Source organism: Ornithorhynchus anatinus, chromosome 17, assembly GCF_004115215.2.
Source record: "Ornithorhynchus anatinus isolate Pmale09 chromosome 17, mOrnAna1.pri.v4, whole genome shotgun sequence".
Classification (NCBI taxonomy): domain Eukaryota; kingdom Metazoa; phylum Chordata; class Mammalia; order Monotremata; family Ornithorhynchidae; genus Ornithorhynchus; species Ornithorhynchus anatinus.
Window position 1 is genome coordinate 22,117,989 of NC_041744.1, and position 26,846 is coordinate 22,144,834.

At 46.3% G+C, this 26,846-nt stretch overlaps 1 non-coding gene across 1 annotated transcript; it reads left to right on the plus strand.

The window, feature by feature from the left end:
• Positions 1-15,990: 15,990 nt before the first annotated feature.
• TRNAG-GCC lies at positions 15,991-16,061 on the plus strand. Its single transcript has one exon. It is a non-coding gene; the product is annotated as a tRNA-Gly (tRNA).
• The last annotated feature ends 10,785 nt before the right edge of the window (positions 16,062-26,846 follow it).

Genomic DNA, 26,846 nt, shown 5'->3' on the forward strand with positions numbered 1-26,846 from the left:
AGCTTCTCTAGTGGGGTCTTTAACGTAAATTAATGGTGTTTATTGAGTGCTTACTCGGTGCAGAGCACTGCCGGGGACAGTTCTGAACGACAGAATTAGCAGACATATTCCCTGCTCCTAATGAGCTTAAAGTCTAGAGGGGGAGACAGACATTAATATGAATAAATATTTTATAATCTATACATATTATACATATACGATATATTATTATTATAATAATATAATAAATAATATAATTATAATGATATAATATATAGATATGTACCTACGTGCCATGGGGCTAGAATGGGGCGAATATTAAATCAATCAGTCGATTCTATTTATTGAGCACTTACTATGTACAGATCACTGTACTAAGTGCCTGGGAGAGTACAACAGTACAAATAAGCAATATTTATTATTAACTTATTTCTATTAATTTCTCTCTCCCCCTCTAGACTGTGAGCTAGACTGTGTGTCTCTCTGTTGTGATATTGTACTCCCCCAAACACTTAGTACAGTGCTTTGCACACAACAAGTGCTCAGTAAATATCTGTGTCTACCCATTATGCCTCAGTCTCAATCCCCATCTTACAGATGAGGGAACTGAGGCACAGAGAAGTGAAGTGACTTGCCCAAAGTCACCCAGCTGATCAGTAGCAGAGCCGGGATTAGAACCCACGACCTCTGACTCCCAAACCCGGGCTCTTTCCACTGAGCCACGCTGCTATCTTAGACGCAAATGAACTTGATCTATAGCTGGCATAAGCCAGGTACAAAGGGAAGGGCCGAGAGGCCGGGCAGAAAGGCAGCAGAATGGGCCAGTCAAAGTCAGAGATGAAGGCAGTAGCCAACGAGGCCACCTTTAAAGTTCTCACCCCAAAAAGTGCAGGGAAAAGCCTTCTGAGAGGGCTTGGGGTTTTCCCTTCCTGTGTAGGAGTGGGAAATGCCCTCGCTTCCTCGGAAGTATAGTCTCCGAAGGAGATTTTTCCATTTCTAGTTCTTGTTGAGAGTTAGGAAACTGTGTTCTGCCTTCTGGGAGATGTAGTCTTTTAAGGGAAGACCCCCTAGATCAGTCCTAGTCCCCTTCCCTCAGTCCTTTAGCTCTGCTTCCGACAAAGGGATCAAGTGGCTGTTGGCCGATTCACAGTACCACACATTGGAACTAGGAAAATCCTTGCTGGGGTCAGGTGAGAGGGGTGTGTGGACACCCGGATTTTGGTTCATTGCATTTCCATCCATGGACCACAAATGGATATTTTAAGAGCTTGCAGAGCCCGACTTTGGGCTTCTCTGATAGTGGTGATTCCATCTTTGTTCCTGGGGCACTGCACGAGCTGAGAATGATCAACAGGTAGTCAGTCCGCCTCTCGGATTGTCCGTCTCCCATGCCGCTTGTTGCTCTGGGCTAGTAAGGGCTCCTTGGACTGCCCACGTGGCCACTGTAGCCATCCCGGTATAGCGCCTTCCCTGGACCTTACCTCTATTGTTATTGCTGTTATTATTAGTATTATATTTTAAGGCACTTACTATGTGTAAGCACGGTTCTAAGTGCTGGGGTGGATACAAGTTGATCAGGTTGGCCAACAGTCCCTGTCCTACATTAGGCTCACAGCCCAAGTAGGAGGGAGAACAGATGTTGAATCCCCATTTTACAGTTGAGGAAACTGAGGCAGAGGGAAGTGAAGTGACTTCTCTAAAGTCACACAGCAGGCAAGTGACAGAGCCAGGTTTGGAACTCAGGTCCTCTGACTCCCAAGCCTGTGCTCTTTCCACTAGGCCATGCTGCTTCTTGTGGCAGTTGGGGAGAAAATAGCACCAATGGGGCTAGTTGACGGTATTCTGGAGGCCCGGGAGAAGTGGGTTTGTGGAGGCCGGAGAAGGTGTGTCTGTGAAGGCCAGGGAAGTGTGTGCCTGTGGAGGCCGGCCAAAGGCGTACCTATGGAAGTCAGGGAGTGTGGGCCTGTGTGGAGTCCAGGGAAACGTGTGTCTGTGGAGGCCTTGGAGGGTCTTTGGAGGCCGCGGAGGAGTGCGTCTGTGGGGAGGGTGGGCCTGTGGAGGCCAGAGAGAGATTTGTCAGTGGAGGCTGGGGAGGTATGGATCTGTGGAGCATGGGAGGGCCCGGTCCAAGGTCCTTCCACCCTCCCCAGACCCTGGCTAGGCCCGTAATCTGTGGCACTGACCGGCTCAACGTAGTAGTCTGAGAAGAGACCAACAGGAAAGAGATGAGAATGTTCTCCACGGAATGAGGGGCGAGGCCACCTCCCTACTCAACTCCACCCTCCCTGCACCCCTGCAGCCTTCCAGGCAGAAACGGAAAAGAAGTTGGCCCAGGGAAGGGCCATTCCTGTGTTGCACCTTTGATTTAGAGAGGAGCCACTGCAAAGAATTAGCCATATATTCATATTTGAATAGACCACAGCACCCAAGACTCCTCATCCAGATGGGCGCTCTCTTAAATCATATCTTTGCCAAAGTTTAAAAGGGAGGACTGCTTAATAGAATGCTCTGACCTAACCTCTGAGTCTCTTTGAGAGAAGAACAAACCCGCCAATGAGAGAGGCCTCTTTTTTGTTTTGAAAAAGCAGGTTATTTTTTTTTTATTCAGAGGCACTTTCAAATTTCGAATTTGGACAACCTGGGCTCTGATCTTTATTTATCACTGTCTTCATTCGTCTCAGGCAAGACACAAATGCATCTCTACATGCTCTTAATGGGGAGATGCCTTAAAAAAACAACAAACCACCCCCAAATCACATGATGGTAGTATGATGGTCAGTAAGCAAGCAGTGACTCTAACACTCTTAGGTGGATTACAGGGAAAACAGCTAAGGTTCATTTAAGTGCAAAGTCAATGCAGTATTGTTAATCAGAATCACTGCAGGAAGCATAAAGAAGATTATGATGTTCAGACACTCACTGAAACTACTTTAAACCGCTTAAAAAACCTGGGAATGACAGAGTCCCTCCCTGTGGGATGGGAACAGTTAGGACTCCAGGTTTAGAGAGAAGAGATAAACTGGTCACCTCTGCCAGAGTTGAGGGGGGAGTGAAAACGTATGTGGAGTCATGTCCCCAGGTTTATCTATAATTTTATATCAATCGCAAGTTAAGGGACAGTGAGGGAAAAGGTTCAGATTAATGGAACTATTGCTTTTGGGGTGGGAAGTTTTAGAAGTGACATAGGCGTTTTAGGCCTTGAGCATCATCATAATTGTATGTTTTCAGTACTCACTTTGTCCCAAGCACCGGGGCAGATACAGTATGTGCCGATTGGACGCAGTCCCTGTCCCACACGGGGCTCATGGCCTAAGGAGGAGAGAGAACAGGTGTTGAATCCCCATTTTGCGGATGAAGAAACTGAGGTCTGGAGAAGCGACTTGCCCAAGGTCACACAGCAGACAAGTAGCAGAGCTAGGACCAGAACCCAGGTCTGCTGACTTCCAGGCTGGTGCTCTTTCCACCAGGTTCTTGTCTTCCCCTAGAGGTCATGCGGCAGTTCTGGGTTAGTTGTCAACAATACTAGTGGTATTTACCGAGTCTTCAGTTGGAGCCAAGCTCTGAGCCAAGCGCTTGTGTGGAAAGCACCTGAGCATTAGTGAGCTGGTCCCAAAGGAAGTTCAAAGAAGAAAGCTGACTAAATATCCCTGTTCACCTGGCCTGCTGGCCATCTCCTAGACCATTTTTGAAAAAATGGTATTTTTTAAGCTCTTACTATGTTTCAGGCACAGTACTTAGCTCTGGAGTAGATACAAAATAATCAGGTTGGTCTCAGTCCATATCCCATATGTCTTTATCCCCATTTTACAGATGAGGTAACTGAGGCCCAAAGAAGTTAAGTGACTTGCCCAAGGTCACAGAGCAGACAAGTGGCCGAACCAGGAGTAGAACCCAGGTCTTCTGACTCCTTGGCCTGGGCTCTTTCCACTAGGCCATGCTGCTTCTCTCTATATACCATATGAAGACTGATATGTCTTACAGTTCTGGGAGGACCAAAGAGAAGTTGGAGAGAGCCCCAGAGCTACTTACCTTTGAAAATATATTTTCTCAGACCTGCACATCTTAAACTTCATGGAGTCGGGACATTCAGCAATCAGAAGGATGGATTTCATTTGCATTCTAATGGATAAAAATAAGAGTTGAAAAATGGACTTTCACCATCCAGGCTTGTAGCCGGTGAATTTGGAACCCAGGGGGAAAAGAAAAAAAAAAGAAAGAGTAGCACTGATTTTTCAAAAAAAAATAATATTCAGAGTTTGGACGATGAAGTCAACGCACCTGACTTGGCTGGAGAAACAGTTTCCTGGTGCAAAACTCTGTCACTTCAATCCTCCTTTCACATTTTCCGTGAAGAGATGTCATTTCTCATTATCGCATTCATCATTATAAGTGTAAAACAATGAGGTGGCAGTGAAAGGGGGCGGGGGAGAGGGCGGGAAAGGGGACGAAAATAGAGTTGAAAACCTTTTCTCTTTCCTTTGGGTACCCAGGTCAGGTCATCTGGAGAGGGCTGGTTGCAAGTGGGAAAAAACAGCCGCTCTCACTGCCCGGTGCTCCGGGAAAATCGGTAGCAGCTACAGGGCTGGGATCTGTGAGAAACCATGGGACCCCAGCTCCGAATGGGGAATTAGAACCGACGGGGTGCAGATGGGGAAATGCTGAAGTAGATAACTTGGAGCTCTGAAGCTAGTTACTGATCCTTGCTATTTCTGAAGACCACATCGAAGACATCTCTGCCATCCTAGGAAAACTCGCATTTCAAACATGTCGAATGGTTCCCTTATTTTTGTGAAGCACTTACTATGCGCCAGACAGTGTACTAAGCCCTGGGGTAGATACAAGGTAATCAAGTTGGACACAGTCCCTGTCCCAAATTGAGCTCACAATCTTAATCCTCATCTTACAGATGAGGTAACTGAGGCACAGGGAAGTTAAGTACTTGCCCGAGGTCACACAACGGACAGGAGGCAGAGCCAAGATTAGAAACCAGGTCCTTTTGACCCCCCGGCCTGTGCTCTATCCACAGGGCTTCACGCTGCCACGGAAGGACACCTCTCTGCTTCTCTCCCACTTGCCCTTCATCACCCAGGCCCAGTTTCCTCTCTCCTCTGCAGGTCCTGCTCCTGTTAATTCAAGAACATTTTCTCCCACAGCTTCTGCCACCGCAGCGGCCTGCCTGCCTGAATCCGGCTCCCTCGTCGACTCACCCGTCTATTTTCAGATCTCTCAGGAAAACATACGGTATCATTTCTCCCTTGGCCAGATCTCATTTCCCCCTCCCCCTGGGAAGATTCTGAATTTTGCCTTCTTAAGGGGACGATTCAATTAGCAGAGTGTTCTGGAACAGAATTTGGTACCATACAAGACAAACTCCAACCGCAGGAAGGGAAAAAATCAGGTGCACAGGGCATGAAGTCTAGAGGGTGGTTTGTAGTGTTGTCATCTTCAAGATTGCCACTGCCCCGCTTGCCAGGGTCCGTTCCTTTAGCCTTGGAGGGTGGGGCTGTGGGTATCGCAGGACCGGGCACCCAGGACCTCTCAGTGTCCGCTCCCAGCACCTCGGATCTGAGGCCGTAGGCATGTTTGGGGAACGGGCATCGGCGACTCGCCCTTCCTCTCGATTGACCCCCTCAGACCTGAGCAATGGGGTACCCTGGTGGGGTGGAATTAAAAAAAAATCTAATTTCCAATCAAGTCGTACAGCTGAAAAGCCCTATCTAGTCCCTTGGTTTTACTTACCCGGATTCATCTGCCCTGGATATAGTGAAGTGGTGGGTGGATAGAGAAAGAGGGGAAGAAAAAGGGGAGAGAGGAAGAAGGAGTCATGGAAGGAGTGAGAGAAAGAGAGGAGAAAGAGGACAGGTTGCACGTTCAGTATCCCTAGGAATCCAGAAGCATTCTTTAAGGCAGAGCAACATTATGGATTCTACTTAACTGCCTGGGCTGATATGGGACTAAACCCCAATTATGAATTTCCTTACAGTACTTCACGAAGGCAAGGTCAGGGAATAATGGTTTCTCTGCTGCAGGTGACTAATCTTACAGTTCCTTCTGATATGATATTTCACATATTTCACGTAGCTGACATGAAGTCCTACCGCTCCTTTATTGGAAATTTATTATGTTTCCTGTAAATTCATCTTTAGTTTTCCAAATGTTCATTTATCTATGGAAATAGAATGTACAAAATAAATGGGAATAATCTGTCACTGGCTAGGTATTGTCATTTTAATTCATTACAGAAGAGAAAAAAAATCTTCCTAATGTGCCAAAATTCAGTTCAAAATGCTAGCGTAGTATTTCTTATGAAATTGCATTTGATCTCGATACACACAGTTCTAACTTGTGTTTTTAATTTCTGTAAGAAGTTCTCTGGTTCTCCAATGAGGTGCAATATATATTAGCAATATAAATAAATATTTGCACAGACAGAGACCTTATAAATATTTTACATGTACTATGTCCATATTTATTTATGCCCAGATAATACACAGTCAGACTTTTTCCACAAATAAAAACTGCTGACCATAGGAAGTTGTAATTCACAGGTATTACATGTCGCTTCTTTCTTGGTTTATATTCCTCTGCACCCTTCAGTATAATTATTTCCTTAACTCATAGCTGTCAGGCCCACTTTAAAGCACAGCTTAGAGAGGGGGTATCTCAGGGACCCCTCCTGGGGAAGAACAGGATAGATTCTGGCTTTTTAACATCTGATTTGGGGTGTGTTAGACTCCTGCTACGATTCTGACATGATAGGGTGGAAATCAGTCCCCCACCTTCCTGTTCTGCGTATAGTAGCAGCGTGGCCTGGTGCATAGAGCTCAGGTCTGCAAGTTCAGAGACCGGGATTCTAATTTCGGCTCCAATGTTTCCCTGCTGAGTGATCCTGGGCAAGTCACTCCGTGCCTCAGTTCCCTCATCTGCAAAATGGAGATTCATTACTTGTCTCCCTCCACCTTCAACTGTGAGGGACAGGGACTCTGATTTCACTGCATTATATCTACCCTAATGCTTAGTGCTTGACAGATAGTATGTCCTAACAAATACCACAATTATTATTAATAGTATTACTATGATTATTATTAGTAATAGTTATGGTATTTATTGGGTACAAGTACATAAGAGGCAATTGTCATGTTCCCTCCACTCAAGGAGTCTACATTCTAACAGAGGAGACAGACACGATTATCTACTAATAGAGTGGGCCCACTAAATAATCAAATGTACAAGGTGAATAAAGATAGAAATGAGTTGAAAAACTTCGGGGGGAAAAATAGAGTCACTTGTTAAAATAGGAGGCTGATTCAATAGACGGAAAGTCTCTATGATTGTCCCAGAAAGGTCACGAGAGAAACTGGAACGACACACCCGAAGGGAGAAAAAAGAAAAAAGTTGGAAAAATGAATGGGGAAATCTTAAAAGGCGAAGCTGAGGCTGGACTTGTCTTATGCTGTTGAGTTGTTTCCATCCCATAGCGACTCAATGGACACATCTCTCCCAGAACGCCCCACCTCCATCTGCAATTGTTCTGTTAGTGTATCCTTAAAATTTTCTTGGTAAAAATAAGGAAGTGGTTTACAATTGCCTTCTTCAGCACAGTAAACTCGAGTCTCCACCCTCAACTATCTTCCATGCTGCTGCTGCCCAGCACAGGTGAGTTTTGACATGTGGAAGTTTGCCTCTCACTCACTAGCCACTGCCCACACTATTAGTGGAATGGATATGCTTCTGCTTGACTCTCCCTCCTATAGCTGAGACTGGTAGAGTACTGGAAACTCTCCAGGTACGATCCCGAGAGGGGTGAGGCTGGGCAGCCACCCACATTTTCTTGCCGCGGTGGGACAGAGTTGTCAGTCATCACTCCGGGCCTACATCTTCATCGCCTTGCCAGATTACTTTTCAGTCGGATGACTTCCTTAAGCTCGGGACACCATCAAGTTACCGGTCCAACTGCCTTTGTCATTTGTCTTTTTTTTGGTCCTTCAGCTTCCAAGAGATGGAGAGAATCCCCAGTTAGCATACTTGAAGAGTTTGGCTGAAATGATTTTAAGGACTACTGCAGGTCTCAAAGTGGCGTGACGGCTGAGTTAAGGGCATATTACCTTATAATGTTCTAACTCACCAGCTCTACTTCCTGGTAGGCTGGGCTTGGGCAGGGACTCTGCTTGGCCTCTGCCACCATTTCTGAGCCTTCCCCGAGCTCTCTTTTGATGCCCCTCTTCTGCTTAGCGGGCAAGGCAGTGGACATGTTCTGATAATGTGTTTATCCCTCAAGCTAGACTGGAAACTTCTACTGGACAGGCAGCATGCAACTTCTTTGTTTTGTACTACCCACATGCTTATTCATGTCTGGAACTCCCTCCCCGTCCATAACTACTAGGCTACAGCTCTCCTCATCTCTAAAGCCCTTCAGAAATCTTACCTCCTCCAAGAAGCCTTCTCTGATTCATATCTCTTCTCTTCCGGTTTTGGTCCCTCCGCTAGAAGTGGGCCCAGCTTCTCCTCCTCCTCTAGAAAACCCATGAGGGAAGTCAGGATCTACGAAAGCTACTGATTAACATGATTGCTTGCGGGTGGCAGAAGCTGGAGGCTTGCCAGTTGCCCCTTTGAGTTCCCTCGGTACCACTCGGCCTGGCTAGAGCACTCCACCGCCGACCTTCCTGAGCAGCGGACAGCGTGTCTGCAGTGAGATGGCCCCAGGGAGCGTCCGCTGGGTCTGACGCGGGAGCCACCCATCACCGGATCTAGGCTGCCCAGACCTGAGGACAACGGCTAAATGGATTCCCACTGAGCCAAAGGCTGCACGATTGGACAACTAAAGTAAGTCAGATCCCCAAATTGCACCAATATCCAATACACCTCGCTCCAAGAAAAGTTGTTTATGGCATTTGTTAAGTACTACAATCTGCCAGGCACTGTTCTGGAAGCACTGGAGTAGATATGAGTTAATCAGGTTGGACACAGCCCCTGTCCCACATGGGGCTCATAGTCTTAATCCCCATTCTTCAGAGGAGGTAACTGAGGCTCAGAGAACTGAAGTGACTTGGCCAAGGTCACACAGCAGACAAGTGGCGGAGCTGAGTACACTCATTAATTGGAGTGTACTTTTGTTTTCACAGGTAGATGATGGTGCCTCCTGTCAGGAACGGCGGAGGATCCCCCGGTCCTGGGGAGGCCGGGCCGAGGAATTGTTCTAGGGCTTTTGGGGCTCGGGTGGAGCCACTTGCCCTCTGTGGCCCCTGCTAGTAGTGTTCGAACAATCCATCAATCAAGAGTATTCATTGAGGACCTCTTGTTTTGCAGAGCATTGCACTAAGCATTTGGGAGAGTCCCATAGATAGACGTGATCCCGCCTTGAGTTTTACCTAATATGATTTGCAACCCTGGCCTCTGAAAAGTATTTTTGAGAAAATTAAAGAGAGTGAGTGCCTAAATAATAGGATATGTCCAAAAGGGTTATGAGTAGAAATGAATATATAAGTGTGTGGCTGTTGTCAAGGCCTGCTGTGGTAGTGGAGGGGCCGAAACTGGAAGAGAGGAGATATTAATCAGGGAAGGCTTCTTGGAGGAGGTAAGATTTCTGAGAGGCTTTGGAGATGGGGAGAGCTGTAGCCTGATAGCCACGGATAGGGAGAGAGTTCCAGACATGAATAAGTTCATGAGCGAGGGGTCAGAGGTGGAAGAGACGACAGCACTGTGGGTAAGAGAGCTGGAGAAGAAGGAAAACTGTGAACTGTGGGGATGGGAGAAGGGAGTGAATAAATCAGGGGGAGATGGCTACTTGAGAGCCTTAAGTGGTCTTAGTGGTCAGAAGTTTTTTGATGTCGAGATGAATGGGTAAAGTCATAGTAGTAATAATAAGTCGTGGCATTTAGGACTCCGGGGGCACGTAACCTTGGAGGTGGTTGAGTAGTCAGGAGAGGTGAGCAGAGTTACATTTTAAGAAAATGTTTTGAGCAGCAGAGTGAAGTGTGGTGAAGTTTCCTTTCTAACCGCGGGGAATGTGCTAAGCACAGGCTCAACCCAGCCACGATTAAACTAATAAACCCGCAGCCAGTTCTTCTGGAGGGAAATAAAAAAAGCAGTCTCCACGCTCTAACAATCCGGGACCCTGATTCTAGGACGAGCATCGCCTCTCTTTAATTGGAGACTTTCTAGATCAGTGCATCTCCAAGCTCTTCTCCCTATAGAGAAAGCTGAATCCCAGGTACCTTTTCCTCAGTATTTGGAAACCAGATTTTCATGTAGTAAAATGCCCAACCAGGCTTTTCAATTTAGCCTAATGTATGCTGCAGTGTGACTTTCTGGGATAGTTCCTGGAAGAACAGAAGATATGATGGTTTCATAAATAAATATCAGTGCATTAGTCTTCGTCAATCCTGAGCCAGATTCTTCTGGCTTGCTTATTTCCCTAGGTGGCAAGGAGACTACTAACCCTGGGGGGAGAGAGCCCTCATTTTGAATACCTCCCTAATCAGAAAGAGAGCTATGACTTGCATAAAACTCTGTATATCAATTGGTGAAATATAGTATAATGATTATCTAATGGATATAATAAAATAACTTCATAAATAATTAAATCCACCGTGTCCTAATTTATGTTGGTACTTTACTTACAAGAAAGTCTTCCTTAATAAACACCCGCTAGAGGAAGAAACCTCTTAAATATATATAATTTTAGTCTTTGAAAAGGCTACAGATACTGTGTTAAGAGGTCTGAGTTTTACATAACATGATTTGCAGCTCTGGCCTCTGAGAAGTACTTTCAGAAAATTATGGAGACCATAAATTACTAATTACATAGAACGCGGAATTGCCAAACAGAGTCTTTTTCCAACCGGGAGTCTGTTGGAGTTGTCCACTTCTCACTGATTTGGTAGGATTTCAGTCCCATACGCCGAAAACTATTCAAAATCACATACCAATCGCCCAAGAGAGAGCATACATTTTTAAAAGCTGAGGGCAGGCTGGGTCCTGGATAAACTGTCACATGCAGCATCCAGCGTGCGTCCTTGACAGATAATGTAAATGTCGGCCTTCTCTATCTCTTCCCTTCGAAAGAGCCCAAGCCCAAGTTATTTTCAGAACCGCTTCTGTATCCTAAACTTGTCCATCTTTGCCACTCAGATATTTCTCCTCTGCTGCAATAAGGAAGAGAGACCGTGTGTCTTGGAGACAAGGTGATGAAAGGCCTGATTAGCCCACTCTTTTCTAGTTGGTGTTAGAACAGATTAACAGTGATTTTAGAAAGATGGCCTCTCTTCTGCATTTACTCCATTTACAAGGCTAGGAGATCAGACCCGGTGCCTGCATCTGGACCACACAATTGACCTTCTCTCCATTTTGCAGATGAGGTAACAGGAGAATAATAATAATTGATGCTTGCTAAGTTGCCTACTATGTGCCAAGGTAGGTGCTGGGGTAGGTACCAGTTAATCAGGTTGGACACAGTCCCTGCCCAACTTGGGGCTCACACTCTTCATCCCCATTTTACAGATGAGGTAACTGAGGCCCAGAGAAGTTGAGTGACTTGTCTAAGGTCACGCAGCAGACATGGGGTGGAGTCGGGATTAGAATCCAAATCCTTCTGACTCCCAGGGCCATACTCTATCCACTAAGCCACGCTGCTTCTCTTGCCTCGGGGCACACAGCAAGCCAGCGACAGAGCTGGGGTTGGAACTCAGGTTTCCTGCCTGACTCCCAGCTCAAGGCTCTTTCTACTAGGCCACACTGTCTCCCCAGCAGGGCATTTTCCGTACTCTGGATTTTCCTAGGTCAGAAGGACTGGAGTCCCTTGAGGCTTTGGGATGGATCCTGACTCTCCGAACTCCTGGGGCTTAAAAAAAGAAAAGGAAGAGATGAGAAATCTGCAAATTCATTTTGGGAATGCCGTTGCCGTTCAAGGCTTTCCTGACACATTCTGAAGGAAGAACCTGGGGGGCTTAATCGAAGGAGTCAGTCCAAATCTATTGAGAAAAGTGATGTTTTAATTTTGGAGGGGTTGTAAGATCCACTTGGCTGTGTGGCCTTGGGCAAGTCAGCGTTGCTTAGTGGAAAGAGCACAGGCTTGGGAGTCAGAGGTTGTGGGTTCTAATCCCGACTCCAACACTTGTCAGCTGTGTGACTTTGGGCAAGTCACTTCACTTCTCTGAGCCTCAGTTATCTCATCTATAAAATGGGGATTAAGACTGTGAGCCCCACATGAGTTAACTTGATTACCTTGTATCTATCCCAGCATTTAGAACAATGCTTGGCACCTAGTAAGCGCTTAACAGTACCATGATTATTATTCCATCATAATAATACCATCATTATTATTCTCTATGCCTCACTTACCTCATCTGTAAAATGGGAATTAAGACTGTGAACCCCACGTGTGACAGGAACTGAGTCCAACCTGATTCACTAGTAGATACCTCAGTGCTTAGAACAGTGCCTGGCATATGATAAGTGCTTAACAAATACCATTAAAAAAAAGGGCAGACCAATGCCGCCAGAGTGGGGTCAAAGGGCAGTGGAGAGGAGGCTGGCAGTGCCCCCAGGGAAGGAAGTTAGAGCAGCCTCCCTTGTTCAGAATCCTCCCGGGTGATCCTGAAATGGTTGGAAGAGGGTCATGAAGAACACATCAAGGAAGGGATCTCGGGTCTAGAGAACGAGCTCTGACGAACCTCTCTTGTCATGATTCTGGACGGGGCAGGATTGTGTCCGACGTGACACAGTCTTGTCTCTGCCCTAGTCCCTAGCACAGTGCTTGGCACATAGAAAACTCTTAATGAATATCCTAAATCCCTAAATTGCAACAACCAGAACTGCTCACCCAATTTGGGGCCCAGGTGGAGTAGCGTAGCGGCAGTTATCTTTCATTTGTTTTCCAGCCCCTGCCGGAGGTTGCCCAGCATTTGGTTGGCAATCATGCGGTGCCCTCGACGGACCTTTCCGGGAAAACGGGACGAGGCAATGACATAAGAGAAGATTCTGAATGTCTGGCAAGTGTATGTTACAGACATTTTTTATTTTCTTTATGTTTTCACTGCTGTACTCTAAAATAGATTAATCCGTCTATCCGACCTGGAGAGGCTCCAATCGTTGTAGTCTGGGAGGGCTGCTCCCTTATTGGAATCTCATTAAGATGCCGGGCTGAAACTGTGTCTGGCTGGAACGCACGGAACCTGACTCCAGTGTGAAGCAGAGGGAGGATGGTAAGAGGAGACCCCAGAAAATGCATTGCTTTGAGGGGAAGGTGGTGGCGATGTAGTTTTGCAGCGGCCTCTGAGTATGAGGCACCCAAATGAGCTCTTGGGAAACCCAACAGTACCCTGAGACATATTCCCTGTCCACGAGGAGCTTACATTCTGTAGTGGTCGAAATGTGGATTAGGCAACTCCAGAGTTACGAAGGGAGAGAAGATTCTTAGGCTAAAATAGGAGATGTAGTACTCTTTTTCTTCATCGTCATCGTTATCAGGACTTACTGACTACCTACCATGTGCAGAGCTCCTTATTGGATGCTTAAGGAATATACGGATGTACCTGACGTGTCCTCCGCCTTCAAGGAGTTCATGATCTGAGGCGCTTTGACCTCAGCGAGCTCATGTCTCCTCAGAACATCCCTTTGTGTCCTGAAGGGGCCGGGATTACATTCCACATTTTACGGAGGAAACTGAGGCCCAGAGAGATTACTTGATTTACCCCAGGTTACCCCACAGGCATTGGGCTGTGGATGCTGCTGCTGATGATGGTGGGGCTAGCTGAGGCACCGGAACCCAGATTTCCTCTCTCCCAGCCTTGGGCTGCATCCAGAAGCATGGCATCGGCCTCCTCTGGGAACCCAGGTGGCTTTTAGAGGGGCCAAGCGTGGTTCCCTTCCTGTGCTCCTCTTCACCGCTGTTGTTGCTGCTATTGTGTCAGCTAGGAGAGGGGTGGGCTGTCGGGGTTCTGGACTGGGCATAGTGGTGCCCTTGGCCTGCTGCTGCTATGCTGCCTGAGTCTTCATAAGAAGGTTGTCTTCAAAAGAAGCCCAGTTGCCTGACTCATTATCGATCCAGGAAAGGGAGGCTCATCCCAGCCTCCAGAAGCGTGGGGACACCCATGTGGAGGCAGGACAAGAAGAGAGCTTTTTGACAGTTCAGTTATGTTTGTGAAATGTAATCTGGTGCCCAGTGGAAGTTCTGTTAGTGGAGAGGAGCTGTCTGTTCCATTAGAGACCGGGCTTTACAGAATCCAAGCTAGAAATGGAGGAGCTGACGAGAATCCCCTCTGCTGCCATTCCCGGGATGGCACCTGGCCCAGATGGCCTGAGGGGTGCCGTCTCCTCCCTCCCACCCCCAGCATGGTGTCCCCACATTATCTCTCATTCTTGCCTCCAAGTCTAGGCCCTGCCTCTTGGTTCTGCCCCAGCGGCTGTGGAGAGGCCCTACTGATGGGAACAGGGAAGAGTGCCGTCTCCCTGAAGCTTGCAGTGTTAGGCTTGGGTCCAGTGAGAGAGCAGAACCAGTGGCCAGTCCCAAACTAACCACAACCTTAGCAGGGCTGGGCACACACACACACACACACATGCACGCACGCACACACTCACCACACACGCAATCCCCCTCCTCAACCTAGCCTCTTGAATAGGGCTTTAACCATGAAAATCCTCCTCAATTCCGTAAAAGAGCTATCAGTCAATTAATGGTATTTATTGAGTTTTTGCTGTGTGCACAGCATTGAACTAAGCGATTGGGAAAGTTCAACATGACAGAATTGGTAATCACATTTCCTGCCCACAGTGAGCTTACAACTATCTCCTCAGAGCCTCTTTCAGATGCTTTTTTGGTGCGGGGATTCACCGATTCTTCGGCACCAGTAAAATCCAGGTAGGAAGCTGGGGCTTTGCCCAGATATTGTTTGATTTTCAAGATGGATAGATTCTTTTGGGGATGCTTTAAGGAAGAGATATTACTGAAAAGCTTTGAACCTCTGAAGAGGTTATTCCCGCAGGGAGGCAGGCATTCTGATCCAGCAGCCGTGGGAGGTCTCTGGCATCTACATCAGCCATGTCACAGGTGAGGGAACCCAGAACTCATCCCTGATGCTTGACCAGGGGACGCTGCATCAAGAGTTGATTCAGTGACTTCCTGGACCTGGAGAGACCTGGCTCCATGGGACGTTAACTCTTCCTCTCACCCATCTAAGGCTGTTTTTTGTTGTTTTTTAAAAATAACATTTGTTAAGTGCTTACTACATGCCAGGCACTGGGGTAGATACAAGGTAATCACGTTGGACCCTGGACAGTGTCCTGCTTGGGGCTCACAGATTTAATCCCCATTTTACAGATGAGGTAACCGAGAGACAGGGAAGTGAAATGACTTGCCCAGGGTCACACAGCAGACAAGCGGCAGAATGGGGATTAGAACCCAGGTCCTCCGACTCCCAGGCCCGTGCTTTAAGGCCGATGGCGAGGATTTTCTGGTTGTTGCGGAGGTGGATGGGCAACCACTGAAGTTCCTTGAGGAATGGTGAGCAGATGGGAGGAGAAGTAGTAACAGATGTGTGAGGAGAAGTAGTTGGGTAACTAATTAAATATACCCATCGATACACAAATATAGACACTGGTCCATAAGTGCTGAAGATAGGAATGAAATACGTAAATGCTAAGGGTGGCGTTGAGGAGATGATTGATGGTGATTCTTTGCCCCTCAGTTATTTCGATTGTAAAGCCAGGCTTCCGGACACCCCTGCTTGCTACCAAAATGGATTCATTCATTCATTCGTATTTACTGAGCGCTTACTGTATGCAGAGCACTGAACTAAGCACTTGGGAAGTACAGTTCAGCAACAAGTAGAGACAATCCCTGCCCACAACGGGCTCACAGTCTAGAAGTGGGGGGACAGACATCAAGACAAGTGAACGGGCATCAGTAGCATCATTATGAGTAAATAGAATTATACATATATACTCATCATTAATAAAAATAAATAGAATTATAATTATAACTATGTACATATATACACAAGTGCTGTGGGGCGGGGATTGGTGGTTCAGTGGTAGAATTCTCGCCTGCCACGCGGGAGGCCTGGGTTCGATTCCCAGCCAATGCAACGGTTCCATTTTGAGAAGCAGCATGGCTCAGTGGAACAAGCCTGGGCTTGGGAGTCAGAGGTCATGGGTTCAAATCCCAGATCTGCCACTTGTCAGCTGTGTGACTGTGGGCAAGTTATTTAACTTCTCTGTGCCTCAGTTACCTCATCTGTAAAATGGGGATTAAGACTGTGAGCCTCACTTGGGACAACCTGATTACCCTGTATCTACCCCAGTGCTTAGAACAGTGCTCTGCACATAGTAAGCGCTTAACAAATACCAACATTATTTTTATTATTATTAAACGCAAAATGAGCACTTGTCCAGAAAGGAGCCAGGGTCTGCAGGTTCTCTACCATGTGCTGCACCCCTTCCTGCCTCTTCTCTCTCGTCCCACGCACCGCACCGCACCCGCAGGAAGATGATGGGCAGGGACCAGAGAGAGAGAGGACATGTGGCACTGCCCAAGACCCCCTAGCGCTAGAATCCACTCCTCTGTGCACACTCTTGTTTCTCAAATCTCTGAGTTCATCTGTGGCTCCCGGCAGGAGATTCCCTCTGTTACCACGTAGCATGGCCTAGTGGCTAGAGTCCGGGCCTGGGAGTCAGAAGGACTGGGTTCTAATCCCCACTCCACCATTTGTCTGCTGCATGATCCTGGGCAAGTCGCTTCACTTCTGTAGGCCCCGGTTCCCTCATCTGTAAAATTGAGATTAAGACAGTGAGGCCCATGTGGGACGGGGATTGTGTCCAACCCGATTATCTTGTATCTACCCCAGTGCTTAGAACAGTGCCTGGCACATAGTAGGAGGTTAACAAATATCACAATTATTATTATTACTGTTTGCTTTTATCCTGTTATATCCCCATCCTCTCTTGGTTGCTATGCTGTACTGTCATCACCTCTGGTGTTAGTCCCGCTATCTCACACTTAAATTTAAAATAGCCTCTTCACTCAGGAGAAGCAACATGGCCTAGTGAAAAGAGTGTGAGTCTGAGAGTCGGGGGCCTGGGTTCAAATCCTCGCTCAGCCACTTGCCTGTTATGTAATCTCCGGCAAGTCACTTAATAGTAATCATAATAATGATAAAAATAATGGTATTTGTTAAGCAATTACTATGTGCCAAGCACTGTGCTAAGCATTGGTTTAGGTACAAGATAATCAGGTCCCACATGGGGCTCACAGTCTAAGAAAGAGGGAAACTAGGTATTGAATTCTCATTTTGCAGCTGAGGAAACTAAGGCGCAGACAAGTTTAATGACTTGCTCAAGGTTATGCAGCAGGAACCTAGCAGAGCTGTGATTAGAACCCAGGTCCTCTGACTCCCAGACCCTGCTCTTTCCATGGGGCTGTGCTACTTCCCTTAACTGCTTTGAGCCTCAGCTTTCTCATCTGCAAAATGAGGTTTTGTTACCTATCCTCCCTTCCTGCTGGTCTGTGAGCCTGATTTGGAAAAGAGTCTGTGCTAGACTGTGAGCCGGATGTGGAATAGAGACTATCTGACTTGATTTAGCTTGAACCTACCTCAAAGTTTAGTGCAATGCTTGGCACATTGCAAGCACTAAACAAATACCATTATTTTATTATTATTATTGTTATTATTTCTGTCCTCCTGCCAGTTTTCAATCCATATGACACAGTACTCATGTCCAAATCAGTTTGAATCCATATTTCTATTTAGATTTCAGAAGAGACTGTATCAGATGTTTCACTGCAGCCCAGTCTCATTACCACCACCATCCATTCTTCTTCTTCTGATTTTGTAATTACTTGAAAAAAACAAAGAAACCAAAAAACAACCCCAACTCAGAGATCGAGTTGCTCTGGCATGATTTGTTCGAGGCTATGTCACGGCTAGTGAAAATTCATGGGTGGAAGTATTGGAACGGGTTCAAGTTTTACAATAACACGAAGGATCTTTCAGTGGGGCTGAAATGCCAGCTGCTGTCCACATTGCCCGCTACCAAATCTCCTAATGAAATGGCTCGTTAGTGCAGACGTGTTGGCTAGGAATCTTTGAGCCCCCTCTCATCCTTTGATCAACATTTGATCCATCTCCAATGCTGGTTCCAAGCCAAATTGTGAGAGTTGATGGGTCGGTATCTCTTTTCTCTCTCTTGCCTCTCTCTCTCAGACATTAGCCTGCCCTTCTTTCCAAATTGCTTTCACAATGGCTGAACTTCTAGCTTTCTAGATCTTTGCTCCCCCGAGGAGTGGCCACTGCCTCTAAATCATCTGGTCGCCATCCTGGGGTCATGTCCTAGGTTTGGGCTGAGCCGCTTTGGTGGCTATTTCCATTTCCTCAGGCTTCCCGAGTGGAGGCCAAGCTTTCTACAAGAGCCTCGTCTCCCCCGGGGCTGCGAGGGACCCAGAGCTCTCTGTAGACCGATGTGGAATCTATCACCATTGCTGAGCCTTAAGAAATGTCAATTCAGGGGAAAACGTGATTTGAAGAAAGGAAAACCCCAAAAACTTTGCCCATCTGAAACTCCTGCTTTCATTTTAGGTGACGGGCGGGGTTTGAACTGTTTTTAAGCAAGTCACTTTGGCACAGCCTGAGAAACATCCGTCATCTGGTCTGCCAAGCCCCCTGCCACCAGGCTGCTCGGGACCCAAACCAATTTAATGGACAGCGAGTGATTAGCGGAACAGTTGCCAGCCCTGGGGATTGGTTTGGATTTGCTTCTCTCCTTCTTCACAGATCGTATAAAGGAGATGTGCATGGCTGCCTCATGGATGGCTCTGAACTGACAATAAAGACTGTGGTATTTCTTAAGCTCTACTTGGTGCCAAGCACTGAGGTAAATACAAACTAATCAGGTGAGAGACAGTCCCTTCCCTGTCAAGGGCCTCACAGTGCAAGTAGAAGAGAGAACAGACATTGAATTGCCATTTTACAAAAGAGGAAACTGAGGCCCAGAGAATTGAAGTGACTTGACCCAGGTCACACAGCTGACAAGTTGTGGGGTCCAGATAGGACCCAGGTCCCCCGATTCCCAGACCTGGGCTCTTTCCACTAGGCCATGCTATTACTTTTGTTATCTTTCTGGATCTTCCCCTTACAAAAACTCCAGCCCGAGACCATAGTTGATTCTATCTGTCTGTGTTCAGAACACTACTAAGTGCTTGGGAGAGCACAATACAACAGAATTAGCAGACACATTCCCTACCCATAATGAGCTTATAGTCTAGAGGGGGAGACAGGCATTAATATGAATAAATAAGTAATTTATAATATCTAATTTAAAGATATATACATAAGTGTTGTGGGGCTGGGAATTATCTATCTACAAGTCTGTCTATTTAATAATCTAGCAATCTCATCTAGCAAGCAGTTGAAAACTTCTCACCCGATAGACCCCAGAACTGAACTTCAGGATGAATTCAATCAATCCTATTAATTGAGCATTTAGTGTAAGCAGAACACTGTATTCATTCATTCAATTGCATTTATTGTACTAACTACTTGGGCGAGTACAATATAACAGTGTAATAAAATTGGTAGACACAATCCCTGCCTACAACCTTAAACAAGCTTACAGTTTAGGGGGCCTTGAGTTTCCCTTTGGTAGTATGACCTTTGTATTAAAGATCAAAGAGGATTCTTAGGAAATCTGAATCTCAGCCTCAGTGATTGGGTGATGTTTTGTGATTGCTTTATTCAGACCCATTAGAAAACCAAGTTGTTTCATTGCCTAATCCCTTATATTCAATGGGACGACAGTGATGAAACAGATTCTCCATGAAGAATGGATGAGCTGTGCAAAGATGAGCAATTTAAACAGTTCTATATGTCCCCTGGAGGTTCAAGCAAATGTACCCCAGCATATTGGGGTGCTTTGTGATATGGATACAAGGGTGCTATCCATTCTATGCTTCACCATCCAGTCTAACTAATTTAGCATATCTCTCCCCCTTCCCCTTCCTTGTCCCTAAATCTCACTCAGGACCCTTATCTCAATGAGGCCATTAGCTGTCTTTTAACATACTCAGACCCAGTTATCACTCCCACACTTCTAATATACAGTAACTCAATTATGCCTTTTTACCAGCCACGTTAGACCTTTCCAGCCTCTAAACCAGCATAATCTAAGTAATAGGCTCTGCGTTGGTCCACAGTGTCATTCTGAGCCGGACATTTGGGATTCAAAATATTTTCCTGACTCAGATTTTATATCAATTTCTCTGGATGAGTGAGCTTTGCAAACAAACATTGGAAAAGGTGACAAAGCAGGAGAACTTAGTGTAAAACAAATAGATCAGGGAACCAGCAGGCGGAAGTAGGAGAACTTCCACTCTGATCCCCATCGGCCTTTTTTGGGATCATTTCAAGAACAAGGCTACAATCTCTAATGGGGTCAGAGAAGCACACAGATAGTGCAGCAGCAAGTGGCATTCACTCTGTATCTACATCTGTCTGTATAACTTCTCTCATTTCTCATGGACTAAGCTTCCTCTCTCCATTCATTAGAGAGGCAGCTTGGCTTAAATGGAAAGAGCACGGCCTTGGGAGTCAGAGGTCATGGGTTTGAATCTCGGCTCTGCCACTTGTCAGCTGTGTGACTGTGGGCAAGTCACTTCACTTCTCTGTGCCTCAGTTCCCTCATCTGTAAAATGGGGATTAAGACTGTGAGCCTCCCGTGGGACAATCTGATTACCCTGCATCTACCCCAGCGCTTATAACTGTGCTCTGCACATAGTAAGCACTTAACAAAAACCAACATTATTATTAGAATCCACTTGGTCGCAGAAGGCCCCGGGCTCCCATGGAATTCTGGAAGATGCGGACCCAGCCAGGATGTTGGCCTTCGGCAGGCAGAAAGGGGTTACAGCAATCAGCTTCCAGCCTCAGGGGCACTTTGGGATGAGGAGAATAGTCACACAACCAAGCTATGCCCACCCCAGAACCACGTTCCTTGGTTCAAATGAATATAATTCTGAAGAGCCACAGTGGGTCACCATCAGCCAATCACATAACTCCATGTTCCCGGCACGAATCTTGCTTGTTCTCATCCAAGGGTCAGGTCAAAGGGAGCTGGGCTTGGCTTCCAACTTTTCAGCTGGGCACCAGGTTGAAAAGGGGAGGGAGGCTTTTGGAAGGGAGCGACTTGAGTTTCCTAGATTCAACAGTGTTACCGGTGATTGTCCTGAAATTCAGGTGAGAGCCTGTGCTTTTAGAAAGAAAAGATGTGGGGGTGGGGAGGGATATGCCTGACACCATGAAGGGTGGAGCAAATAAAAGGGAAAAGAGAAACAACAGCCCAGAATCACTGCAAGCTTCCAAGCTATTTATACTTATTAACTAAATCTTCAGAACTCTGAATCATTACCTTCGCCTACGTGTATTTAGTAAGCACGTACCCTGGTAATACGCTCATAGAGTAGAAGGAGAGAAAAATCTAACACTGTCCAATTGCGAAACAACTCTGGGGTTTATTTCTCCAGCTGAAAAAAAAGATATGAATAGAGAATTTTGTTTCAGTCTCTTGAAATTCATTCGTGGTCCATGAAACATAATCCTCATTTTAGCACCAGCCCAGTAGTGCTCTTAAGCACTACTCTATGTCATTACTGTAATACGTTGAAAACAAATTCGGATATAAATGTAAGGATCAGGATATAGTGAAATGGTGTTACTAGCTACAACCATTATGTAGTCATCCGAACTTCACTCTGAAGCAGAATAGAAGAGACTTGGTTATCTAATGAAAGCCCAGGCGTCCCCCCTCCGAGGAAGCAGGCTTTCCGAATCAAGAATTTGGCGGTGCTGAGAGAACTGTTTAAAGGGTGATGGCTTGGTTTTATTTCTCGCACTGGCGCTGTAAAATTGTCTGGGGACAGAACAGTTAGGGACCTGGGTTTAAATTGAGCCATGGTGCCCGGGAAGAATGAGAATGAGAGTGGCGCTTAATTTGTTTGGTTTGTGTCCATCTCCTACTGTCTGCCCTCAGTTTGGAATTTTTGCTATTAATGGCTTTTATTTAATTGCACTTCCTGTCGCCGTTCAATCAAGGCTGATGTCCTCCTTGTGGGATCCGATTCAGTCGACATCCGGGAGTTTGGATTAGTCTCTACCTGACCATGTTCATCCATAAAACCAGATGTCCCCTGCATCAGATCCCACAAGGAGGATGGAATTAGAGGATGTGTTTTGGGATTCGCAGAGTGTCTAAAGTCTGGGGTTGGAGAAAATGCCAGGGAAACCATTGTGTACATTCTCACTGATATTAAAACTGTCTCATCGGGTCTGTTTTATGAACGGAGGATAAGCAAGTATCTATTCCCCAAGGTATTCGGCCACTTGTGTGCAGGTTGTTCACAGCGATTCATGCTGGGAGCCTTCCCTCTCTTAAAGGGATCCCAGCCCAACAGACAGGAGACTTAGGAAGGGAGGAAGCAGGAGGGACTTCCAACATGTATTTCTTCTCTGGTGATTCCTAGAATCTCTGAGCTCTGATTTTGGCTCTAAAGAGAGAAGACGAATTTGAAAGGACCGAGGTGCTCTAGGCCTTTGCCTGAGTAATTTGTATTCTGTTTGCAGCTGACTGCAAAAACATCAGCTTGAAGTGATAAGGATACTGCTAACTTTGCTATAATTAACGTCAGCTCTCCAAGCCATAAATCACCATTAATTCTCGCGTTCGTTTTTGGAAATGGCCCGGTCTTTTTGGCCGCCACTGAAATCTGGCTGCTGAAACCCTCCCACGTGTGGAATCTGGCCTGTCTGATTCTTCTCCCTCTTCCCGTCTTGATATTTCAAGGTGGTCTGGCTTGGAGGCGGCCGCAGAGCTTTGGATATTGATCCCGGGATGTCCCCGGCCCCTTTCCACTCCAAAAATGGTACCAGAGTGGAATGGGATCTGGAATTCATTTATCCCCACCCTCTGGCCTGGCGGCTTCTCCCGAGGCCCTGCCGCAGGTGGACTGGTAGCCCCGGAGCCCGCCGGCTTTATCCCTCAGATCCTTCCCAGGATCCCTGGAATTCTGCTGGGGCGAGGCATAGTTTTCCTTATCGATCAACCCACTGGGGTGGTGCTGGGTTGCCGAGTGGCTCTTTTCTATCTCAAATTCCAGCTGTAGTTGTGGGATTCATTCTTCCGCCCTAGTCCTGGTGACTTCCCGAGGATCCCGAGGGCTCCATCTGGGGTTCCATTTGGGTCTGAACTTTTATGCTTCCACCGGGCAACATTACTCTGCCTTGCAGTTTGTACCATCATTTGTATGCGGGAGATATGCAGGTACAGCTCTGGTCCCTGCAGATCCTCTAAAGAAGTCTGATGCTTTGGGTAATTGGCTCTTTGCTATTGAACCGCGGCGATCTTCAAATTTCGTTCAAGTTAACCGAGGCCCAACCAAATTGATATTGACCAGGTCGTTCAGGCTGGCAGCATTAGCAGCAGCAGCGGGCTTGTGCGGGGCATCTGTAGTTGCTGTCCTGGGTGAATTTGTGATCCGGGGAATGGTGGATTCGAGGCTTTCTGATAGAGCTGACGTGAGTCACCCTTTCCTCTTCACGTATGGGCTCTCCTCACCCATTCCTCTGGGGCTCACACCCACCGCTCCCCCCAAACTTGCCTCCTAACTGCTCTCATCTCTTCCGCCTCTGATGCCTTGCTTCCCCTTGTCCCCCTGACCCAGAACTCCTAAACCCCCAATCTGTCAGACCTCAGCCTGCTCCACTTCCTCAAGTTCTGGCCAGACCTCCCCAGCTTTATCAGCCTCTTGAATTGCATCAAACCATCAACTGCCTCTGGTACTTAAATATTTATTTATACCCATCCTTTGCCCGTGTTGTATCTGTGGGTGTGGGTTACTGAAGATTCAGTTTATTCTGATTCCACTGCTTGTAATAATGGTGATAATATTTGTCAAGGGCCAACTAGGGATACTGTACTAAGCGCTTGGTAGATATGAGATAATCAGGTTGGACACAGTCCCTGTCCCACATGGGGCTCACAGTTTAAGCACGAGGGAGAACCGGTATTAAATCCCCATTTTACAGATGAGGAAATTGAGGAACAGAGAAGTTAAGCTACTTGTCCACAGTCACATAGCAGGCAACTTGTTGAGCTGGGATTAGAACCTCTGTCCTCTGCCTCCCAGGCTGGTGTTGGTTTCGCTAGGCCACACTACTTCCATATTTTTATGTAGATGCTTTTATGTCTGTGTCTCCCTGTTAAACTGTAAGCTCCTGATAGGCAGTAAATGTGTCTTGTGCTTCAGTTCTTTCCCAAGTGCTTAGTATAATGGATTGTGCTCAGTACCATTACGCTATCAGTGCCGACTCTAGACTATAATTTCACTGTGGGCAGGAATGTGTCTGTTTTATTGCTATATTGTACTCTCCCATGCACTTAGTACAGTGATCTGCACACAGTAAGTGCTAAATAAATACGATGGATGGACTGACTGATTGACTGACTTCTTTTTCTGGAATCTGGGCAGGTCAGCAGAGCCAAATCTCTGTTATTCAGGGATTAATGATTTCCGTTTGTTGCTTACTCAGAACCTTTGCTTTTCTCTTCCTCCTTCCTGCCTTTTGGCCACTTTACTGTTCATGCCTATCTCCAACAATTGGGGACGAGGGGACCCAGGGGTGGGGGACCCCCATCCAGTTTGTACTGCAATGGCTTAGTAGCCTTGGTGGGGTCAGAGTTGAACTGTTTGGCTAAAATGAGGTCTGCGGGTTTCAGTCATTTGGGCCCTCATTCTTACAGAGAACGTGGAGTGGGCTAATTTTGCTCCATCTCTCTTGCTAAGCCTTTAATCTACACCATCCTTTCCCCTGGGCCTGGCTACCTCGAGTCTTTTCCCCCCTCCAAGAATTTTAACTACCTCTACCACCTCATCCTTATTAAGAGAGATTCACTAATTTCCAATTATAGCAGAGGCTGGACTCTAAGATCTTGTTTTTCTCAGTTTGCATAGCTTGGCTTCTTCCAAGCCAGTGATTTCATGGGTTAAAGGTGAAACCTGGAAGAAGGGACAGGGATTTTATAACCTCGTCTAAGGTAATGGAAGGGATGTAGCTGGGGATTTGGAGAATTAGGAGTGACCTCATGTCTAATGAGGTTGAGTAAGCGAGAGAATGTTAGAGTGGAATTTGGAAATGCTCCTTTTTGTAATAATTGTGGCATTACTTAAGCACGTACTGTGTGCAAAACCCTGTATTAGGTGCTGGGGGTAGATACAAGATTATCAGGTGGGACACAGTCCACGCTCCATATAGGACTCCCAGTCTAAGTGGGAGGAAGAAAAAGAGCTGTGTGGTCTAGTGGAAAGAGCACTGGTTTGGGATTCAGAAGACCTGAGTTCTGATCCTAGCTTCCCTGTTTGCCCATTATGGGCAAGTCATTTAACTTTGCTGGGCCTCAGTTTCCTCATCTGCAAAATGGGATTCAATACCTGTTCTCCCTCCTATTAAGACTGTGAGACCCCTATGAGGTAGGACTGTGACTGACTGGATTAACTCATATACATTGGTGACATTAGTGATCCTGTGACTTCTCCAGCCTGGTTGGATTTCTCCTCTCTCGGGTTCAAGGTTCTCCTTTTACCTACCTACTGCCTTCTCCTACCTGCCGATCTGTGCTTTCTGCTTCTCCTGAACAGGCATAACTGTGCCTCGCTCTCCATTTCCCTGCCTCCTACACATTACTTGTGCCTTTCCCTTACCGAGTAAGCCAATCCCTTTCAGCTAAACCATGCCCCAAACGCTCCTACAAAGCCTTTCTAAGAAGCCACCTCCTTCAGGAGGTCTTCCTTGATCAGTCTCCCTCTGCCCCACCAGCCACCTCCAAACCCAGTATTGACTGCTCAGTATTTGTTGATGGATCTGTTATTCATGAATCCAGGAGCCTTTATCGTGTCTATTTATACACCCACTCTTAATCATTCATCAGTGCTCTGTGTTTACTCTAGTAGACTGTAAACTCCTTGAGACTAGGGTTTGTCTACCTTGGCCACCAATGCTAATTCATATCCTGAGGGCCTCTCACTGACCAGGGAAATTTGTTCCTCTCAGTTATTTTTCCTGTATATTTAATATGATTACCCTTATGGGCAAGACCCCGAGTTTTTTTGTCATTTAGAAGGCTGAACTTAGCTTTTGGAGCTCAGTATTTATTATATTGGGCTTTTAGAATAGGAATTGGTATTTATTTGTTACTTTAGTTTTGCTCAGCACTCCTTTGTGCAGTAGATTGATTCATAAATATTGTATCCATGAATCATAGCAATATTTAATTAGATTTGTTTATAAGAACTACACCCCTGTACATCTTTCTACCTGCTAAACTTTTCTTGCTCAAGACCTTCTTTCCTCAAGACAAGACTAATGCCATTTCACAGTTTGCAAGATAAGAGTATTTATGTTCTGATTGCAATACCTTAAATCAGTCAGTTGAATTTATTGAGCACTTACTGTGTGCAGAGCACTGTACCAAGCTCTTGGAAGACTACAATATAGCAATATAACAGACATATTCCCTGCCCACAATGAGCCTATGGTCTAGAGGAGGAGACAGATATTAATATAAATAAATTGTAGATAAGTACATAAGTACCATGGGGCTGGGTGGGGGAATGAATTAGGGGAGCTAGTCAGGACGACACAGAAAGGAAGTTGAAGAAAAGGAAAAGAGGTCTGAGTCAGGGAAGGCCTCTTGGAGGCGATATGTGTTCAGTAAGGTTTTGAAAGTGGGAAGTGTAATTGTCTGACAGATACTAGGAGGGAGGCTATTCCAGACCAGAGACAGGACGTGGGTGAGAGGTTGGCAGCGAGATAGACAAGATCAAGGTATAG